This window comes from Epinephelus fuscoguttatus, linkage group LG13 (assembly GCF_011397635.1).
Source record: "Epinephelus fuscoguttatus linkage group LG13, E.fuscoguttatus.final_Chr_v1".
In the NCBI taxonomy this organism is placed as follows: domain Eukaryota; kingdom Metazoa; phylum Chordata; class Actinopteri; order Perciformes; family Serranidae; genus Epinephelus; species Epinephelus fuscoguttatus.
The window spans coordinates 30,526,465-30,532,464 of NC_064764.1; positions in this window are offsets into that span (position 1 = coordinate 30,526,465).

Here is a 6,000-nt window from a genome sequence, read left to right on the forward strand (position 1 = left end):
AAATGAAGCACTAGGTGAACATGAATGCATAAATAAGTAAAGGAGCAGGGAGGCAGGCGGGCCAGTGTCTGAGCCAGAGGTATGTTGCCATCTTCTGGTTTTGGAGTCAAACTTCAGGGGGGAATGACAATTTTGCCTTGAGACCTTTAATGCTCCATCTTTAATATCTGTGACTAATATGTATTTAAAAGTGTCTCGTTATTGGCAGCACTGTAGCTGCCACATTAAGCTTTAAAAGTGGCATTATTATATTTCTCATATGAAAATGTAATGTACAGTCTGGTCACTATTTGTTTGGTTCAATCCAATTTAAGTGTTTTCATTGCTTTTATTTGAGTTTTGTGTAAATGTTCTGTATATCAACCATGATTAATAAATGTTTTAATGGGGTTATGAGTTTATGCTTGTGTTATTAAGGAAGAATATCCATTTTTGTGTGACTCAAGGCTCTACTTTAAGGTGTTGTCATGAGTTGTTGCCAGAATTTAGATGCCTTTCTTGTTCGTCTAATTTGCATGTATGATTATCCACATATGCCCTCCTGTTCCACCACTGCTCCGAAAATGATCTGTGCTGTGGCAGGGTGTTAATTGGCTTGGCCCTGCAGTGTGTATGTGCACTGGTGTGTGTCTGCGTGCGTGTCTGTACCTCCACACAAATGTTTGCGTATGTATATGTCAGCATGTTGACAGCGTGAGCAGTGTCGGAGCCTCTCTCCGCGGCCTGGCACATGCGGCTCTCCACTCATCTGAGTGGCTCTTTCCTCTGTTCCTAACATGCGCTCTGTGCCTCCCCATCCCTGTCCAGCCCTGCTTGCCTCTGTTAGGCCCTGTCCGCCACAGACAGGGCCTCGCCATGGAACAGCATGTTTACTGTGGCTGAGGAGAGTATGTTAGATTCTATAGACCTACACCCAGAGCTTGGCAGTAATTCAATATTACAATTTATTGACTACCAGCATCATATTCAGGGCCATAATCACCTATTTAACATTGGGGGATCATTTTTAATCGACACCCTCTGCAACCCAACCCATGAGGGTAGTAGTGGGGAAATATTTCCCGGAAATTTTTTTTTCCGAAAGTTAACAACTAAACTGACCATTTAAGAGCAATTACAAAACAAAAATCTTAGCTCAGGGGTTCTCAAAGTTTTGATGACTGACCACCACTTTAAGGAGCCATAATATAACTGAGGGCTGCACAGGAAAAGAAGACACACTATGAGTTTTTTTTAAAATGACACATTATACTGTGATTTACTTGATTACAGTTTTTTAATTTTTTATGACTTACTATACTATGACATTGTAGTGACTTTTTCATGGCGAAACAAACTATGATATTTTGTAATGACTTTTTCAAATTAATTACTATACCACAAAGTTTTCATGACATTTTTTGGCATTTTACATACTATGATGTTTTAAATGTATTTTTGTATGTATTTTTTGACTTTTTTGACTTTTTTTTTTGTGACATACTATAGTATGACATTTTTAATGAGTTTTTAATGACATACTATACTATGATATTTTGTAATAACTTTTTTTGACAACTATACTATGACATTTTAATGACTTTTTAATGACAAACAAAACTATGGCATTTTGTAAGACGTTTTAAAATGACTTGCTATACCAAGAACTTTTCATGACTTTTTTATGACATACTATATTATGACTTTTTTAATGACTTTTCATGACATACAATATGATGACATTTTAATGGCTTTTTAATGATATACTATACTATGACTTTTTATGACACACAATACTATGACTTTTTTGACATACTATACTATGACTTTTTTTGTATTTTTCTGACATACTATACTATGACATATTGTAGCATTGTTTTGGCCATACTATATTATGACTTTTTTTTTCAGTGTAATGACATACTATATTATGAGGGGTTTTCTTTGCATTTTCTTGACATAATATACTATGACTTTTTTTTACAACATACAATACTATGACTTTTTTTGACACAGTATACTGTGACTTTTTTTTGCATTTTTTTGACATACTATACTATGACATATTGTGGCATTTTTTTGGACATACTATCCTATGACTTTTTTTTTCTTTTGCATTTTCATGACACGCTATACTGTGATTTGTTTTGTATTTTGTAATACCTTTTTTGACAACTATACTATGACATTTTAATGACTTTTTAATGACATAATATACTATGATATTTTGTAAGACTTTTTAAAATGACTTGCTATACCAAGAACTTTTCATGACTTTTTTATGACATACTATATTATGACTTTTTAATGACTTTTCATGACATACAATACGATGACATTTTTAATGACTTTTTTAATGACATACTATACTATGACTTTTTTAAAAACTTGTCATTCCATTTTTAATGACTTTTTCATGACATACCATCCTATAGCATTTTTCATGACTTTCAGTGACAAACCACACTATGATTTCTTTACAAATATTAAATGACATATGTATGAATTTTTATTGATTGATTGATGATATTTTTATGACATACTCTACTACGAACCTTTGTAATGACTTTTTAATAACTTTTTATGACATACTATACTATGACTTTTTATGCTTTTTTCAAGAAAATTCTATACTATGACTTTTATACAGACTTTTGTTAGTACATAAAACTGACATTTTTCATTAACTTTTTATGACATACTGTGCTTTGATGTTTTTAACAACTTTTTTTTGACTTTTTCATGGCATATCACACTATGACATTTTTAAAGACTTCTTCATGACATACAAAACTATGACATTATTAATGACTGTTTTATGACAGACTGTACCATTTTAGTAATGAATTTTCAATAACTTCTCTATAACATACTATGCTGTGACTTTTTATGTTTTTCAATGACATTCCATAGTATGACATTTTCAATGGCTTTGTAATGACATACCATATGATGACAGTGTTATGGCTGGATTTTGACACACTATACAGAACCTTTTTAATTACTTTTTAATGATATACTATCCTATGATATTTTTCATTACTTTTCATGAAACACCATGATTTCTTTATGAATATTTAATGACCTGCTATGACATTTTTATGATATCCTATATGATGACCTTTTATGATTTTATTTATGACATACTTTACTTTTTATAACATACTAAATCATGAATTTTTAATTACATTTTATAAGAAACTATACTATGGCTTTTAAGAAAAACACTTTTCTCATGACTTATTATACTATGACTTTTTGTGACATACTATACTATGACATATTTTAAGATTTTTTCATTGCATACTATCCTATGGCATTTTTCATGACTTTTCATGACAGACCATACCATGACTTCTTTATGGATATTTAAAGACATACTATGATATTTTTATGACGGCCTATACAATGGCATTTTATTACTTTTTTAATGACTTTTTAACTTTCATGACATAGTATACTACGAGAGTTTTGATGACTTTTTTATGACTTTTTTAATGACGTACTATACTGACATTTTCAATAAATTTGTATGACTTTTAATGGCTTTATTACATGGCATACACAAATACATTTTATGTTTTGTCAATAACATTCTAGACAATGACATTTTTTATAACATTTTTATGACACAGAACTACAACATTTTTTATGACTTCGTATGATATACAGTACTAAAACATTTAATATTAACTTTCTTCTAACTTTTTTCATGACGTAGTATATATACTATGACTTTTTTTAAGGACTTGTTATGACTTTTCCCGTACTGCAATAGGACATTTTATAGGACTTTTTTATGACATATTACACTATGATGTTTTAATGATTTTTTATGACATACAAAACTATGGCATTTTTAATAACTAGTTTTAATGACATTCTATACTATGACATTTTAATGACTTTTTGATAATGTACAATACTATGACATTTTTATGACCTGATTATGACACACCATTTTTTTTTTTTTTTGGTCACTTTTTCATGATAACGATCCTGTGGCATTTTTCCAGACCTTTCATGTCAGGCCATGCTATGATTTCTTTATAAATGTTTAAAGACCTTCTCTAAGATTTCTTCTCTGACTCTTTTCTCATCATTTTGGACGACATACTATACTATGACTTTTTTTTTGAAGATTTTGGACGACATACTGTACTATGACTTTTTTTTAAATGATTTTGGACGACATACTATACTATGACTTTTTAAAGTGATTTTGGACGACATACTATACTATGACTTTTTTAACATGATTTGGAAGACATACTATACTACGACTTTTTTTCATGGTTTCGGACGACATACTATACTATGACTTTTTTTATGATTTTGGACAACATACTATACTATGACTTTTTTAAAATGATTTTGGACGACATACTATACTATGACTTTTGTTCATGATTTTGGACAACATACTATACTATGACTTTTTTAAAATGATTTTGGAAGACATGCTATACCATGATCTTTTTTTCATGGTTTTGGACGACAAACTGCACTTTCTTTCATGATTTTACACTACGATAGTTTTCATGATTTTGAATGACATACTATACTATGACTTTTTTTAAAAGATTTCGGATGACATGCTGTACTATGACTTTTTTTTCAAGATTTCGGACGACATACTATACTATGACTTTTTTTCATGATTTTGGACCACATACTATACTATGACTTTTTTTCATGATTTTGGACCACAAACTATACTATGACTTTTTTCAAGATTTTGGACGACATACTATACTATGACTTTTTTTATGATTTTGGACCACATACTATACTATGACTTTTTTTCATGATTTTGGACCACAAACTATACTATGAGTTTTTTCAAGATTTTGGACCACATACTATACTATGACTTTTTTTCATGATTTTGGACCACATACTATACTATGACTTTTTTTCATGATTTTGGACCACAAACTATACTATGACTTTTTTCAAGATTTTGGACGACATACTATACTATGACTTTTTTTATGATTTTGGACCACATACTATACTATGACTTTTTTTTTCAAGATTTTGGACGACATACTATACTATGTCTTTTTCATCATTTTGGATGACATGCTACACTATGACATTTTTTCATGATTTTGGACAACATACTATACTATGACTTTTTTTATTGGTTTTGGACGACATACTATACTATGACTTTTTTTTATTGGTTTTGGACGACATACTATACTATGACTTTTTTTTCATGGTTTCGGACGACATACTATACAATGATTTTTTAAAATAATTTCAGACGACATGCTATACTATGACTTTTTTTTTCATGATTTTGTACGACATACTATACAGTGACTTTTTTTGTCATGATTTTGGACGACATGCTATACTGTCACTTTTTTTCATGATTTTGGACGACATACTATACTATGACTTTTTTTCATGGTTTCGGACGACGTACTATACTATGACTTTTTCATGGTTTCGGATGACATGCTGTACTATGACTTTTTTTCATGGTTTCGGACGACGTACTATACTATGACTTTTTTTCATGGTTTTGGACGACATACTATACTATGACTTTTTTTTTTCATGGTTTCGGACGACATACTATACTATGACTTCTTTTCATGATTTGGGACGACATACTATACTATGACTTTTTTTTCATGATTTTGGACGACATACTATACTATGACCTTTTTTCATGGTTTTGGACTACATACTATACTATGACTTTTTTCATGATTTGGGACGACATACTATACTATGACTGTTTTCATGATTTTGGACGACATACTATACTATGACTTTCTTAAAATGATTTTGGACAACGTACTACAGTATGAGGTTTTTTTCATGGTGTTGGATGAAAAACTGCACTTTCTTTCATGATTTTGGATGACGGGCTACACTATGACTTTTTTAAAAAGATTTTGGACGACATACTATACTATGACTTTTTTTCATGATTTTGGACCACAAACTATACTATTACTCTTTTCCATGATTTTGGACGACATACTATACTATGACATTTTT